The sequence below is a fragment of the Pyrgilauda ruficollis genome, unplaced genomic scaffold (genome assembly GCF_017590135.1).
Source record: "Pyrgilauda ruficollis isolate IOZ18807 unplaced genomic scaffold, ASM1759013v1 scaffold141, whole genome shotgun sequence".
Taxonomy (NCBI): domain Eukaryota; kingdom Metazoa; phylum Chordata; class Aves; order Passeriformes; family Passeridae; genus Pyrgilauda; species Pyrgilauda ruficollis.
The window spans coordinates 82,341-99,239 of record NW_024512655.1 but is presented as its reverse complement, the minus strand read 5'-3'; the positions used below and the strand labels follow the sequence as shown (position 1 = coordinate 99,239).

At 43.9% G+C, this 16,899-nt stretch overlaps 1 protein-coding gene and 1 long non-coding RNA gene across 6 annotated transcripts in view; one reads left to right on the top strand and one right to left on the bottom strand.

The window, feature by feature from the left end:
* The window catches only part of CASZ1 (castor zinc finger 1), a 193,737-nt gene extending 193,532 nt beyond the window's left edge, over positions 1 to 205 (bottom strand). For 3 of the 4 annotated variants that reach the window (XM_041460302.1, XM_041460307.1, XM_041460303.1), the window contains exon 1: positions 72 to 205. The gene's annotated coding sequence lies outside the window, so the exon portion shown is untranslated. The remainder of the gene's footprint in view (positions 1 to 71) is intronic. The other variant, XM_041460306.1, reaches the window with a different exon arrangement.
* The window catches only part of LOC121349655, a 9,015-nt gene extending 3,469 nt beyond the window's left edge, over positions 1 to 5,546 (top strand). The window contains exons 2-5 of one of the 2 annotated variants that reach the window (XR_005954576.1): positions 573 to 638; positions 994 to 1,056; positions 2,514 to 2,818; positions 3,278 to 5,546. This is a non-coding gene — a long non-coding RNA (uncharacterized LOC121349655). Of the gene's footprint in view, positions 1 to 236; positions 639 to 993; positions 1,057 to 2,513; positions 2,819 to 3,277 lie in introns of both variants that reach the window. The other variant, XR_005954574.1, reaches the window with a different exon arrangement.
* The last annotated feature ends 11,353 nt before the right edge of the window (positions 5,547 to 16,899 follow it).

The window sequence follows — 16,899 nt, the reverse complement described above, 5'->3', positions numbered from 1 at the left end:
GCCCGCGCAGCGCCCCGGCCCCGGGGCTGCCGGCGGCGGGGCCGGGGCCGGGCGGGAGCGGACGGGCTTACCTGCACTTGGGGCTGCTTTGGTTGACTTTCCAAGTCAAGGGAAATGTGTGTGTGTTTGGGATGGAGGCAGCAGCGCGCATGCGCCATCAAACTTGCCCTGATCCCGGATTTTTCCTCCTCGCGCTCCCCTTTGCTTTGATTATTGAATTTTCCTATTTCTAACAGGAGGGCGGGCGTCGCGCAAAACCCGGCCTGGAGCCCGCCGCCGCCCGCCCCGGCCCGCCCGGGGTGGGGAAGGGGGGAGCGGCGGGAGGGAGCGGGCACGGAGCGGACTCGATCTCCAGGCAGGCAGGGCAGGCAGTCAAGGGAGAGGCACCTGCAAAACACGGACTGGATCACCCTCCCCTGGCAAGGGAAAAGGCGAGAAAGTGTCCCCATTTCCCTGCCCGCGCGCGCAGCTGTCTGTCCCCTGCCCTGTTCCTGCACTAGCGGTTCCTCTTACCCATCCGTCGTCCTTCCCAGAGAACCACTGTAAATTTTATAAAATTTTCTATTTTGCAGTCTGCTGACCCCGTTCACCTTAGTTCCCTGAGACTAAACTCCATGGAGATGGCGAATAACTAGGTTGTGTGTACCGCTTTATTCTTCTGCTGGTTTTCCTAGTCATGATGTTCAGTTGCTATTTTACAAACTTCTAAACTTCAGTATTTTTCTTTTGCTAATGTTCTTTTTCTGATTTCACTCAAGTTTAGAACTGTTGTCTCAGATCTACAACTGTAGCATTTCTCAGTTTGGCTGTGCTGGCTTTGCTGGCAGTTGCGCACAGGACTAACTTTTTCGGGTCTGGACCCTAGCAAAAATGCCAAGGAATAAATGTGCAAGCTATGAGCAGCCTTGGCTCTATGAGTAGACTAGGCTGGTTTTGGGAGATGTCTTTGCAGGATCAGAGACAAGAGTTCTCACGCACCTGAATTTCCAACAGGCAGGCATCACATTTCTGTGTTAAACTACTTTCCCCAGCTCCACCTTTCATTTCACTGAGACAGTGAGTATACATTACAGTTGCATGTGCACATTTTGTGGCGGTGATTCCACAGAAGCATCCACAGAGACCTTTTCTGTCACCCCCTGGCTGCCTCTACAGGAGCTAGGAGACTGGGCTCGCTGGCACCATGCTCAGCACTGGGGTTTGGAGGTGCAGCTGCCTGCCTGCCCAGGCACAAGGGCTGTGGGGTGGATCTGCCTCCACTCCAGGGCTTGCAGGATTTGGGCCCTGGGCCGCAGCTAGGCAAACCTGAACGCTCTTGGATAATTTTGTTCATTGGCAGCAGGGAACTCCACATCAGCACACCCACACAGAAGCCCTTGCAGGAGTGTCTTGCTCTTCCCATGTGCTTCCCTGTCTGTGTCTGTCTCCACCTGTTGCCTCTTGTCTGGTGTTTACACCATCAGCTCTTTGGGGCAGAAACCATGGTTTTGCTCTGGATTTGTCAGTGCCTTGCACAATGTGGCCCAGCTCCATAACCACAAGTCCTATGTGCTATTGCTACACACATAAATAATAATAATAATTAATAATAATAGGCTAATTCCTCTGATTTTGATGTGACTACTCATGTGAGTAAAAGTGACTCACATACATGAGCGTGTGTGGGACCACTGCCAGGTCTTGTCTTGAGCTTTTATTGTGAGTCTTCCAATATTTGGTGTTCTCTTTTGATTCCCAGCTCCTGGAATGACTTGTTTCTAGCATTTGCCTCGACACAAGGACACTTGGAAATGTGGCCTAGTGCTGTCAAAAGCCTCAGAAGCCAGAGAACAAATAGGAAACTTCCAAAGAAATAAATTTTTAATGGCTTTTGTGAAATTCCTGTGATTTGGCAGCTCAGGGAGGAGTGGAGTCTGACTCATGAATTTTGAGCAGTCAAGTTTAGCAATATGCATCAATTGAGTTAAATATTTAGGTCCCTGTAAAGACTAGACTTTTACTAACCAGGCCAAACTTATAGTGCAGAGACATATTTTGTGGAAATAATGTTTATAGTGCCAGTATGTTTGCAAAATCTGAGTTTTTGTATATTTGTATATTGTTTGGGATTTGTCATTCTGTAGTTATTTGTTTTTACCTGTTCACAGTAAGAAAGCAAGAAAAAAGACATGAAAGTGGGATTATTAAAGTAAATAGGACTGTGTGAAACTGTTAATAATTGTAGCAAGTATTTATAAATTGCTGAAAATACAACCAGCAAACTTCTTGAGTTTGGTATGCTGGAGAGACACTGCCAGGTTAAAACCCATATGCTTCTGAAAGGAAATGTTCCAACTTCTTCTTACAAAAGTAAAAGAGAGCAGGTCCCAAGCTATGAATTCTTGCTTATGAGGCATCCCTGAAGAATGAAGGGTTGGGAGAATAGGGCCCTTTAATTAAACCTGCATCGTTACTTTTAATTGCATTTACTTACTATTTTCTCTTGTTCATGTTTTTGCATTTCTCTCATCTAGGGTGTTGAACGCAGACTGGTCTTCCTTCTGTTTGGAAGTTTGCTAATTTTGAAGTGCTGTGGAGCTGGCCTACTTAGGAGGAGCACTTGGGCAAGGGCTTTTGAGGTGGTCCTGTTTGTCACCACAGATCCTCTTCTGCCTGTGCTCCCCTGCATGTGGTGGGAGGCTCGGACACCGTTGTGAGCTGTGCCTCTGGCAGCTTTGAGTCTCCTTCCAGACCACAGCTCACTCAAAGCCCAGTCAGCCCCTGGTGTTCACTGTACGAGCCCCAGAGTGTGCAGCTCCTCAGCCAGATAGAGCAGGAGGTAATGACACCTTACACAGCCCCTTCTAGATAGAAAGAATATAATTTAGCAAATTGCAAATGATGCATACTTAACTATTTATGCAGCATCTTCCTGTCATCAACCCAAAGCAATTTTACTTCCGTGTTGAACAGTGGATGAAAATGTTCTATAGATTTAACCATTGCGGGGGTTCCTTTTAAGTGGTGCAGTAATCTCTCTCCAGCTAATTTAGTGTTGTAATAAGGCACCACCCTCACAAGTCCTTTGTGTTCTTGTGTCAATACTGCCCCCAAACCAAAAGTGCTGGCATCTGCATCTGTCAGAAAAGTGGGTCTGAAACACAGACCAAGAAAGGAGCAACATGCCCATCAGTGGAGCAATATGGCCATCAGCAGGGCGATCTCAAAAGCCTTTTGCTAATTTTGAACATACCCAATTGCATTCCGATTTCCTCTAAAATGTGATTTATTTTCTCAGCAGGTTTAACAGTACTGGAAAATTCAACAATAAACCTCAAACAGAAGCTGACTGAGATGCATCTGGCAAGCCAGAATGCTTCAGTACAGATTCGGTTTTGTTCTTGCCCATGGGGGTTCCTTGCCCACTGCTTAGGATTTATCTTGAACCAGATGATGTCTCTCATTGGGATTGAAGATCCTTAACCAAAGATCTCTATGGAAAATGTCTCTCAGTTTTGCTCTTTTTTGTTTCAAGCATACAACACAGCAGTAGAAAAAAATCCAAAAGGAATCTTGGACATTACTTTCATTTCCTTTCCTCTTATAGTTTTCTTTGCTGGCATTTACTAAACCTGTGAGCCCTTACACAGTTATGGCTCCCATCTTCAGTAGTTCCTGCTTGCCTGATCATTTAACAAACAGTGGCACAAGATCATTGGCAGCTTAGGTTCCACACACTCCTCCATCTCCAAAGAGGTTTCATCTATTCCCAGCCTTTCTTTAGCTACCATAGCATGTAGTGATGCCATTAGTTGCTGCCCTTGGGGAGAGGACATCCTGCACACTGCAAGCTTGGTGCTCATAAGATATTGGTTCTATTGAGCTACATATTTCAAATGAATTTCCATGGGCTGAAATTGCAGGACACATTTTTGCGATTTATCATTCAGCAATTAGCAATGATAGCATTCAAACTCATTGTTAGGTTGTCTGCTGTCCACAATTCTTGATTAAACCTAGAAATTTGTCTCTTAAGCCCTAACTTCATAGAAGTTGCTTTGCTTTTGCTCAGAGCCCTCATTTCCACTGTGGAGTGGGGTGGGTGGTAGACATGCAGGACATGGTGTCTGTCAAATCCCCTTGTGAGCTGCTGGGCAGCAGTAAGATGTGAGCATGAGGAGGTAATACAAGTCATTCAGCACAGAAGTGAGCAAAACACTTGGACTGATGACAGGACAGCTGTGCGTCAAGCATACAGGCTATGTCTTTGCTGCAGAGTAGAGGTTAATGCATTTTATTCACACCCAGCACATACCCCAGAACACTCCATCTGGCTATGCTGTGCAAGTGCAGCTGGAGAAAACTGCATACCCTTAAAAATCACTCACACAAGAAAAATTATGCTAAAACAACATGAGAAGGGCATGAATTAAAATGCCATAAGCAGAGAAATACATGCTGAGGGTTCTAACTTTGTCCTCAGGTCACCCTGCTTTCAGCAGAAGGGAAGAAGAAGGAATGCAAAGGTGTTTGCTGTAGCTCTGAGGCTCATGGCAATACTCAGGCTGAGATGCCATGCTCCCGCCCACTCGGAGCAGGTGACATGCTTTCCATAGGCCTACATGCCACATTAATTCCTCAAAGAAGCACTTAATCTCTAGTAAATGAGGAGCTGGATGAGGTCTAGACCGACCAAACTACCAAACTGGACTGGCCCAGTCACCTATGCCATGTGGACTACCCAAGGGCCATAAGGCGACGGGAGTGACATTTTCCAAACCCAGCGCAGTGCAGGGTGCTGTCCAGGACCTCTGATCCTGCTTCACAACTCACTGGAAGAATGAAGAAATCACTCAGACATGCACTATAAAAAGCCTGTGTATTTACTTAGTTTCATAATGGAAAATTAAAAGTAATTGCAGAGGAGGAGGAGGCATTTTTTTCAGTTGCAAGTACAATATTATCCACTTCCATATTTTATCATTGGAGTGGCACAAGTAATCAAGGAGTATCATGTGGTCATTTTTGTCAAGTGCCTTTTTGTCACAGGCAACTATTTCTTTGCATGTGCCCATTTCAGAAGAAGAAATTGGTTAGATCCCCATCGTACCCTGCTCCAAATGCTCTGTGCAGAGGAGGCATTGCTTCACACTGGCACTACTGGGGCAAGAATTATTTATATTGAAGAGGATCAGGCTCTGCATTTTGAAACGTCTTTGCTTAGAAATACATATGATTAATATCAGTATGCAGGTATGTTATATAAATATTGAAACCTTGTGGACCTAATTAAAGGCCTACAGACTGATACTGACTTTTGGTTGGAATAAATGAGTGTGTACAAGAATTTACCCTGCTCAGAATCTGTCCTTACCTGTTTTATTTGCCTCAAATATACATAAAGGTTCAAGCAAAAGACTTGACACTTAACAAGAAACATCCTGCATTTAACCCCAGTTCTGCCCCAAAATTTCCCAGTGACTTCACTATTCCATGTGTCTGGGTAACCATCCACAGGTCTGGGGCTTAGTCCTAAGAGAGACTACTAAAGGTAACAAATAAATACAGGAGGAAACAATAATAAATAATCAACAACAATAATAAAACTGGAATTCAAGTGTGACGTATGTTTGTAATTGTCTGTCTGTGTTAGAAAATAATCAACTAAATAGCAATAAATAATAAAAATTTATATTAACAATTCATTTGTGCTGATACAGACCTTCAAGTTCATTATATTAATTTACTAATTAATTAGGCACTACATCACCTGGCACCTACATAGATTTTATTACACTTTATGGATGGAAAACCTAAGACTCTTGCCTAGGGACACAGTGAATCAGTGGCAGAGCTGGACACAAAACTGGAATATCCTCCACGGCTCTACGTCTGTTTACAGCATAAAGTTGCCCTGATTTTCTGACTAATTTAGTTCAGCAGATGCAATTCTCAGTGTGGGGACTTCAATTTGGGTGCAAGATGGAGTTATTTTGTTTGAGCTTAAATCAGCTCTTAATTATATCAAGCTAGTTATATAAAGGCAGTTTTAAAAATATCCATGTAGGCATCTACATTTTGGGCTATTGACTTAAAAACACACCTTTAGTTTAAATGCTGCAATTTTCCTGATAGGTTCCAGCAGCTCTTGAGGTCCCTCCCTTCAGCATTTCACCAGCAAACCTCACCTGCTGAATTGAGGTGTGCAATTTTGAGTGTCTCCACCTAAACAGTGCAAATATTAGCCCTGAATTTGGTTAAAGACAGAGCTAGTGCAATTTAGTTTGGCCTTTTGATACATGGTTTAAAATTCTTCAAAGTCATGGTTTGCAACCGAGTCTCAATTGCTCAAGGTGATGCTGTTAGTGCCCGGAGCTGAGTTAATTACAAGACAATGACCCTTCCACACTCCCAGTCCCGGGTACCACAGAACACTTCCATCAGGGAACATTTATTGATGGACTTTTCTGAAACTGAGCCCCTTCCATTTGGTCACCTGCGCCTATGTCCGGGCAAGAGGAGGTGACTGGATTATCTCTGTCTTGCTCGGTGTCTCCGTGGGTCACGCTGGCCTGGCTCACAGACACAAGGACTCCTGGCCCTCTCCCTTGTCTGGCAGTGCATGCCAGCCTGCAGGATGGTGTGGGAGTTTCACACTGGCCCAGTGGGATGGAGGCAAACCAAGGGCTGCGTAAGGAATGCAGGAGAACTGCACAGGATAATGGGAAACATTATTTATAGCCTGAATGCAGAAAACCTCCCCTTCCTCCCCCCTCGCCAACAGACAAACCCATGTCCAGTAATGACAAAGTCATTACCTTTTTATTATTTTTCAATAGGATTCAGATGTAGCGTGTCTGTTCCTTACAGGCTGATCTGATGGCTCTGGGCTCCTGTCACGCTGGGAGCACTCATCTAAACGCACCAAGTGGGTGTGGAGTCACCAGCCATGCTTTAGAAAATTTGGGCCTTACCCTCCCAGAAGCCTGTTATCTCACTTATTAGGGGAGAATTATAATGTTTCCCTTCCTCCCGAGAGGCATTTGGGACTACAATAAAAGCCCTGTGAGAACTGCTGCAAGATCAAAGCAGGGATCCCATTGGAGAAGTTCAGCATAGTGCTGTCCCTGATAAGACATGGATTTGGGGGCTCCTAATAAAAACAATGGGCTTTTCAATATTTTTTTTCCTAGTACAAATGTTATTCTTGAGAAAAATAATTTTTTAATGTGCAAATCCTAAAATTACATGATCCTCAGATACTGAAAAGGCTGAAATTCTTTTAGATTTGATGCTTTTCAAGCTTTCCATCCTAATATTGTACTTCCCATGAGAAGTCCCTATTCTGACGTGCTATTGCTCACTATTCCACCACTGATCATTCTCTGAAAAGCTTCCTCCTTCACCTGCTGCCCCTCTGTAACTCCAATCCTCCTTTTTTTTCTTGCATTTAATGCTTTGTCTTTGATTTTATGCTTTGTAAATGTCCTTCCCTCGCTTTGTATCCTCAACAAGACCCCTGTGTGTGGGTCTGATAACCCACGTAGCACCCATGTCTCCGGGATTTATTTTGAGATCTGCTGCTTGTTTATTTATTTCCCTTTTAGCACACCAGCGAGGCCTGTGTGGCAGGAGATGTGAAGGGAGGTGATTATGGAGACTATTTCCCCTCGCTGCTCATTCATGACAAACAAAGAGCAGTGATTGATGATTAAAAATGCATTCTCTGGGCTTGTTTTCTTTTGTTTTACCATTATGGAGATATTATAAATACTGAATACTAATCAATTCAGACCTGGTGGGACCTCACAGACCTTCTACAATCCCAGGGCTTTGCTCTTCATTATAACCTCTGCAGCTTTCTCCTCCCTCCTTTGTTTCCAAATGACAGACCTCCATCCCACCCAAAAAGGATTAAGTTAACTTTGGAGGAATTTGGACTGTCTGGGCTCTTGCCTCTGCCAAACACCCATACTCTCCCCCGAAAGGACCGTCTCCATGCTAAGGCACCCAGGCATTTCCATGCCCTTTTTTTGCCCTCCAGTGGGGTGGAAGCAAATATTAATTCCTCAGATCAAAGGAACATATTTAGGAAGCCCAGAGTGCCATAAATTTGCTTGCAAAGTGGATACCTTGTGGGGAGGAGAAGACATCAGGAAGTCCCCTCTAAAAAACTCATTACTCATAGCAGTAAGGCTGGATTTCTCCCTGGGCATTTCTGTGCAAAAGCCAGAGAGCCACATCTGATTCTGCAACATTACACAATGTCCAGATAAACAGCAAACTCGGTGGCTCTTGCATTCTTTTATCTTTATTCAGTCAAATTAACTGCTTTCTCTTTCCCTTCCCGCACCCCCGCCCTCACCTCGCTCTCCTCATTCATGTAAAATAGAGACACGCCACGCTGGCCTCTGCAAAAAATTGATCAAAATCATCTATCCCAATGGAATGAGATTTCTCTTCACTTTGACCTAAACTACTACTTTTCTCTAATCAGCTATTTCCTGTGAGATTTTTCCAGTGTTCTGCTGAAGTCAATATTAAATCTCCCATACAACAAAGCTCTGACTGATTCCAGTGTGAGCACAGTTATGTTGAGGCTCAGCTTTTGCTGAAACCCCCCCAGAGAGCAGAGTGAGGTCCCTCTTCTGCTCCTGGCTGCACATGGGCAGAGCCAAGGTGCTGACAGGGACACCGGGACACCAGCAGAGTGTAACAGCAAGCAGCACAAGGGTTTGGTAGCCTGTGTAGCTCGGATTGCAGAAAATAAAATACAGTGGGCACTGACATAGATTTTTCTTAATATGCTTAGAACCAGCCCAGGAATAGCTGAGCTCAGCTGGAACATATCAGGAAGGAGAAGGAAGAGAATCTGAGCTGGGCTAGCAAGAAATTTTAGTCTGAACCATATGGCAAGAAAGTGCAGTGTGTTCTTATCTTGAAGCCTGAGGATTTATTTTATGCACATAATTCCCTGATCATCTTGATGTAGAATCTCTTAGGAGGAGGGTGTTACACTATCTAACCACCACTGCTGGAAATTGACAATCTCTCTATCATCTTAACTTTCTTAAATAATTTTAAATATATATCTGTGTTTATGAAATATCAGGGGCCTGATCCCATTGAAGTCTGGGGAAGGACTCTAATCAGTTTCAGTAGGCATTTGGATCAAGCCCATAGACGCTCACTACTTTTTTCTTTAAGTATTGTATCTCTGTATCACATCTTTGCATGCTACTCTTCTGTAGTACACCCAGAGTCTTCCTCTCCCTTTGAAATCTGTGATTTTTTTTTTTCTGTTAGAACAGCATTTCTCTATAATCTGTGCTCAAAAACAAAAGCTACTGCTCGCAAGTAGTGAGGAAGGTTAAAATGCTGATTTTTAGGCAATACACTTTATCCCTCTGCTTCCAAATTTACCTCTTCCTTCTTCTCAGAGCAGTGTGAAACCAACTCAAAGTGAAGGAGGTTTTGCAGCAGTAATGATAAGTAAATCTGCTTCAGACTTTTGAGTTGAGCCTCAAGTCTGCAAGCTGCCTTCAGTTGCAATGTAATTACCATCAGTTCACCAACAAATTCCATTTGCAGACCTGTTTCACCAGATTCAGCACACAGATTGATCAGAGCCTCTCTTTGGTGAGCCTCTGCAATGCAATGGTAGCTTTACACACTGGTCTGTTCAAAGGAAATGTTGTTATTGCCATATTTTCAAACATACACACTTTCACCCAAAGATCCTAACTCATCTGGCAGTTTGTTTCAATGATACCACTTAGCATAAGCTTGGCAGAGACAGAAATGCGTGTGTATGCATGTCTGTATGTATATGTATGCACATGTCCTACACCCACCCACACCACTTACTAATCCACTGGCTGATGTATTTATGGCTAGTTTGCTTACAAACCATTGCCCTCTGAGGAGCTCACAGCCACCTCCTGCAACCATGGCACACGCTTGTCTCAACAGTAAAACCTGCACTTCAGAAAGAGAAGGACTGTTTATGACCTGGTTAAGGCCAGTGCCCTTTGTGCACATGTGAAGTCCAGACCAGACACGCTTTTTGGCAATGCCACATTTAAGGCGTGCTCTCCTTGCTGCCTGGTTCATGCACCTCCCAGCCCATTTCTCTGCAGTCACAGCCCAGAGGCCCCAGGGACAGGAGGACCTGCCTTCCCTTCTTCCTTTAGCTGATAGCCTCTCGTCTCTCTCCTTCAGAAGGTTTTTCTCATATTCTGAACTCTTATGAAAAACAGATCATGCTTGGAGTTACGTAGCATAGCAAAGCCAAGAAGCATCATTCTGAATCTGGATTGGACAATGAGCCTGGAACATTTTCTCTAGAAAAATGAATCTAGAACTTGAAGAGATGAAAATACAGCCAGTTCCATCTAGACTGATTAGCTCAGACTAGAACGGAGGCTTGGGCAATTCTTCAGTCCATGATATCAAAGAGGTGAGAGAGACAATCACACTGGCCCTAGGAATAAATGAATTGGATTACAGAGTATGACGATACTGCACAGTACAATGCTCGTTAAAGATACCTAAGCTACTGCTGAGTAAGTACAGTAAGCAGTGGAAAATTATACCAGACAGATCACTGTACTAATACAGCCATACTCTTCTGATATCAAGCTACTCAGGTATCTCTAAAACTGTGAGGTGTACATATGTACTAGACACTGCAACTGCCATTTCAACTGTTTTGTCACTGTACCTCAAACATCCTATTCTGTAAAATTGGAGAAAGGGGCAGGGGGGAGAAGATCACTGCTGCTATATTCAGAGGGAGCTATGAGACTTATTTGATGTTTTTTAAGAGCCCTGAAACCTCAGAGAAGGGCAATTTATTGTTCTTATTTTCCTGTGATCACACTATTCCCACTGGGATTGTTTATTTCTCAGCTCTGGGTTTCAATTTATTTATTTCTCATTGTGCTCTGGGTTTTCACACAGAGCAATTTCCCCTAGCAAAGACTGAAGGGACTATTTTCCCTTTCTGGCTTCAACTTAACAAACGTACAGGCTGATAAATCCTCTTGTGAAAATCCTACAGGGTGAAGCAGGCTCTAGATCAAAGGGAAGGAACATTTGTCCTCTAGTATGCTACCAATATCAGCAGAGCCTCCTCACCTTCATAAAGTGATCCTTCATAAAAGCTCATGTCCCACCCTCCCACTCTCAGTTCCCAGATTCAGACTTCTGACTTTGCCACACATTTCTGCCACCCAGATCTGACAGCGTAATCTGGCTCTATTGGCATTAAAAGTTCAATTTCCTTGTGAAAGACACATCTGAGAGCAGCAGGAAATAAGGAAGCAGAGAGAATAGTACTGGATTCCAGGCTGGCTGGTATGTGGAGCTACAGGTCCTGTGTGAGTTTGGGGGGAACCCCACCCAACTCCACATCCCAGCTCCACCTGGGAATGCCATGCAGAGAGCAGCCACCTCAGTGCCCTCTCAGGATACTAGGTCTGGGCAGACTTTGCTTGTCTCTGCTTTGGTCTGGTTCCAGGTAGCTCTCCTTCCTGCTCCAACGTCACAGACATGCTGTACCTGAGACACCTATGGAAATACAAAGGTCACTGCACCGCTGTGTGTGAGTGCGGAGCTTGTTCCAAGCAGCAGACACACCCAGCACAGCCCAGGACCGGCCTCCATGCGGTCTCCATGCGATGCACTCAGTCCTGGGAGAAGCTGAAAGCAGGTCCTCAGTCATCCCAGCTCAGTCTAGCTCCTTCTGCATGCTGGAGCCATCTCTATAAACAGTTCAGGAATGGTCCTAGGCCCAGTCCCAAAGTCCTTGCTCTAATTCAGATATCAGGGAACGTGCTAAAGTTGAATGCATACAAAACTTGATCAAAGGAATCAGGGAATAGCCTTTGGATGTAAAAAGACCGGGCCATTTATATTGCCAAAGTCAGCAGGGTATGTAAAGTGGGAAGTGTCTGACATCTTTATACGTCCCTTGGCTCTACTGCACATGGCAGCCACAGAGCAGAGAAGTAGCTAAAGCACTTGCTTAACCAGAAGTACTGGAAAGGTCCCAAGGGTATCAAAGAGTTTTGAGTAACTGTTGAACCATCTGCTTTCGGGGGTGTATCTCACATTCTTAAGATCTGAATCACTATTCACAAACCCAGATAATCCCTTCAGTGTATTTAGGAGAAAACTATGGATTTTTGGTTCTATGCAAACTACACCTATCCTCTGTTATTAAACTGTTTCTCTCTGGGACCATTATGAAGTAATCTGAGTGTCCACAATTGATTCATGTACTTGAAAAAGTAGATAATAACGTCATGAAAATGTGTAGAAAAGGTTTGGAGCTTTCCAGTGCACTAAGGGTATGTACAGATTATCTCAAGTGGTTGAGTTATTACATCTCATTGTTCCCCTCTCCCCAGCTGAGACACAGGACCTGACCATACTCCTGAGCATTTGAAATGGCAAAGTAAAATACATTTGTCTGAACCAACATAAATACCAGCATGGTTCAACCAGGCAAATGTTACTCTGGAACTGCACTGATAATTACTGTAGCAACTTTACTAGTTACCTATTAAATGAAGCTTTGACTTGAATCATACCCCTATACCAATAAATTTGGTTTGTGCTATTGGCGACACACTGCTTTTCCATGGACTGAAATAGTTTATTGGTTTCAATGGTTTATATGATAAAACAGGTTATATAATAGTGCATATCAAACTGTGCCCAGCAGACTTATAGCCAGATTTTAATATCCTAACTTTAGCTGAAGAGCCCTAAATGCTAAACCTCAGACTCCCTAAGAGCAAACTGGGGTAACTTCCTGCAGATGAATGGAAATCTAGCGCAGACTTTGCATCTTGTTATTAAAATTACTCTCTCTGATAATCAAACTGACTCAAAACTGACTCAGTAATTTTAGGGGCTCAGTGGGAACAACAGTCAGGAATCCTTGTAGGCACTTCCATAAAAATACCCCTATGAGTGTAGCTAAAATGGAGAAAACAATTCAGGTAAAAAATTAAAAGGAAAACTCTAGAAATCTTTGGTGAGACACAGTTGCTAATCAGTCCAGAAGGGTGGGGAGGATAATTTATTGCTATAAAGTGGACTTATGTTCCCTTACCTGTGAATGTTATCATCTTCGATAAGCCATATGCATGCATATTTTATATTTCTATGTTAAAAAGCAAAGTACAATCTTATAATAAAAAATAGCCCAGTAAGTAGAAGGCCAGGTTGCCAGTGGAGGCAGAGGTGTGTGTGTGTGTGAGTTCATGAAATGCTCCTTCCTCCCTGCCCAAAGAGCCTGCCTTTATAGCATGGTCACGAGATGGAGTTACTGTAAACATGGCCTTCTAAAGTCACCAAAAAAGTTCAGCACCCCTTGCAGGAAGGATCAGTTTACACCATCTAATTTTTCTGTCTGACTAAGACATTAAGTCAGATATCGTTTCCTGCTCACAGCCCATTTATCCATTCAACCAAGCTTTCTCCCTGTCCTCTCCTGAATTACTTCCTGAATCTTTCTGTCCCCTTTCTGATCTCTGTGTTTCCAATGTGCTCACTATTTTTTCCCAAAAAACATTTCTGCTGATCTTTTTTTAATATGAAGCTGAACATCTTCATAGGTATCTGCAATTCTCTTTGGCCCAAATCCTGAAACACCCATTTTGTTTTTATTCCAGAAAATTCCTGTCGTAGCCACTCGGCACACTGAGCTTCTAGCACACCTTGGGATCTGACCAGCAGAAAAAGCTCAGCTACCCCATGTGCAGGGAGGAGAGGAAATCAGTGGCAGATTCCAGAGACAGGGGTCAGCTCACTGTCCATTGGTGATGAGCACACAAAACCTGTGCCACAAGCAGTGAGGAGCAGGAATGCTCCGTGGAATGCACAACTTGTCTGTCATTGGGTGAAGCAGCACTAAACACTATTTCCTGCTATACTTCTGGTATGCTCTGAATAACTTCTAGGCACAGGAGAGCTGTTGCTGCTACCAGAGAGACAATAACCAAAACACTCAGGAAAGGCAAGGAAAAGGATGCTAGTTTTAAAAGAGCATAGGCTGACTCTGTGATGAGAGAACAGTATCATCAAGTGCCTGCAGCACGGTGTTGGTCTGCTGGGAAACCCGGTGGGAATCAGGATAGTTGCACCTCTCTGGGAAGTGGGGAAAGCTGTGTGTGCTGCCCACACATCCACGCTGCCCACAGAGGGCAACAATGCCCAAAATATTTCAAGATGGGCAAAATTTAATCAACCCTATCCCCCAACAAGGGGCAGCTCTGATCCAGACACCTGTCCTCTCACAAGTCTGAGCTCAGTTTATTCTCAACAGGTCAGACTGGGGAGGTTTCCTTCAGGAAATCTAGTGCTGATTTCAGCTGGATTTTCCAGCTTCCATAGCCCAGACCATCACGGCTTGCAGTGGACTGTGGTGGGTGTGTGCTTCTCTCTCACTGCACCATGGGGCCTGAAGGAGAGGGCGTCCTATTAGCTCATATGCTGTGAGTTTGCAGCCCCTTGGATGATCCTGACTGGAATTTCGCTAGTCCCAGTAAAGCTCCCTGCAGACAGAAAGGGGAAATAGCTCTGTGCTCTGTTCCCCTCCTGCACCCAAACATGGTATCTGCATCCAGGGAACAATGACTTAAAAAGGACTTCAAAAAGAGGCATTATTTGTCATCTGGAAGAGCTATAAAAAGAAACACTTCTCAAGTAGTGAGTGTGAATACCATTACTTTACAGATTCAAGAGAAAAAAAGCAGATAACCTTGGGGAGACCCGACCTTCAAACAGGTTCAAATGACTTTGCCATGTTTTCCCTTCCTCTCTCCCGCACAAGCACAAACTTACATACATGTACACATTCCCACACGTATATACTCCCACATAAACAGAAGTTTGTAGCCATGCATGTGTCCTCTCTTGCACACACACACACACACACACACACACAAAACCTCCTGTCCATGTTCTTATGTACAGGCACTTGCCCCCTTTCACATTTCTACACACTTTTCTGCACTGCAATGGCACACTCTCATTTGTGCACACACTCACAGAGCATAAAATGCAAACACAGTATGATAACTGCAGAAGATCTGACCTCTCAATGCTACCATTGTTGGGATTTATTTTGGAAAGGAATTCCAGTACTTGTTTCAGACCCACAGTTGCACTCCATGGCCTGGATGACTCCTAAAAATATCAGTCTTGGTAAACTACTGCAGAAGTTGTTTCAGATTGTAAAGCAATGGGAAGATCTCTCTTGGTTGGTCTGGCTGACTAGCAGAGAGCACCTTTTGACTACAGAGTCAGCTGAAAAAGCCTGTGTCTTGTTCAGTCTCAGAGTATTTCCAGTTTTAGAACAGAAATTATATTGAGATCTTCATAGTTTGTTCCAGGGGATGGGACAAAAGGTCTCCAGAAATCTTGTGAATGGCCAGTTCTGTCACTGAGCACCACCCGCCCCTCCTGGCATCACGGATGTGATAAAAATCTTGCAACGGAGTAGCAGTGAAGCAGAAATTTAAGAAAAAAAAAATCCTCCACTCTAGTGCCTGACATTCTTTTTAGGATGCCAATAAAAGATAATGTTACCTGTAAAATGTGCAAGCTGCTTCTAGCGCTGCACCTCCCTCCTCTCCTACACCCTTCTTCTGAATTTGTACTATCCCCACAGTGGACAGAGACTGAGGAGAAAAGAGCTCCAGGGCAAGAATGTCACAGACAGACCCTCACAATTAATTCAGCAGTTAAAGGAAAAAATGAGAGAGGTGCTGAGAATCCAACAGCTCTGCTGCCCGTGCCATTTATAGCCTTGGTTGTTTCAAGGAAGCTTTTGTACTCTCTGATTGAGTTTTGGATCAAGATGTGAATGTCTCAGTGAATATTGTAACATCCATGTCAAATACGGGACAGGTACGAGGAAAGGCTGGAGGAGACGAGGCTGGGAGAAACACACTCACACTGCAGAACAGAACCAGTGTGTCAAACTCAGCTCGAAGAGCACTCCAGTGGGTTGTGTCTGTCCCAGAGTGAGCCATTTCAGCTGCCTCACACTCTTGCAGAGTCATAAGTTCAAGGACAAATGCTTCAATTTGCAAAATGTTCCTATTTTCCAGAGGCATAAACTATTTGTCAAAGTGCTCAGAAAATTTGTCTGCTCCTTTTTTCTTAGTTTTCCCATGCATTTGGGATGCTCCTGCTACTGGGATCTCAGTATGTAATACAGATTAAATGACTTTGTGCTGATGCAGTGAATTTCATCAGAAGATCTCACAACAGTTGAAAATTAATTAATTAAACTCTCATGGCACCCTACTGCTACTATTACCATCTTATTTAGATGGCAACAGAGGCATGGAGAAAGAGCTGCTTTATTGTGGACCACCCAGAACATCTTCAGAAAAGCTGGAAAAAGAGCTCTATGGGCCTGATGCAACGTCCCTTCTTCAAGTGATTCAACCAATTCCCTCCCTGCCAATTATCACACAGATTGCTAAGGATCTTTGGTGCAGCCTAGCACAGCATGAAAAGGTTCATCAGAGGAGATTTTTTTTTGGAGGATACAGAATTGCTTTGGAGAAAAGCAAAACTTAAAGCATACTCGAAGTATGATAATTAGGAGGGGTCCAGTGGGAAAAAGCAGAGGTTTATTCCTTGGTCTGAATTGAATTGTACAGATAATGCCTACAAGACTTTTCTTACTCTGGCAGAGGACACCTTGGACTTGAGCTTTGCTGCTTTCATCTGCCTTGCAGTGCCTCCAATGAATAGGATTTGTCTGAATGAAGCATTTTCCCTGTGGGAAGCTGCTGTGGTGCCTTTAAGATTTGGAGTGATGCCCTCTGAAAGGGAAGCAAGAATATTTCAGAGGGACTCTATCCTTCAGGAAAAAAGCCCAAACCATGTCTT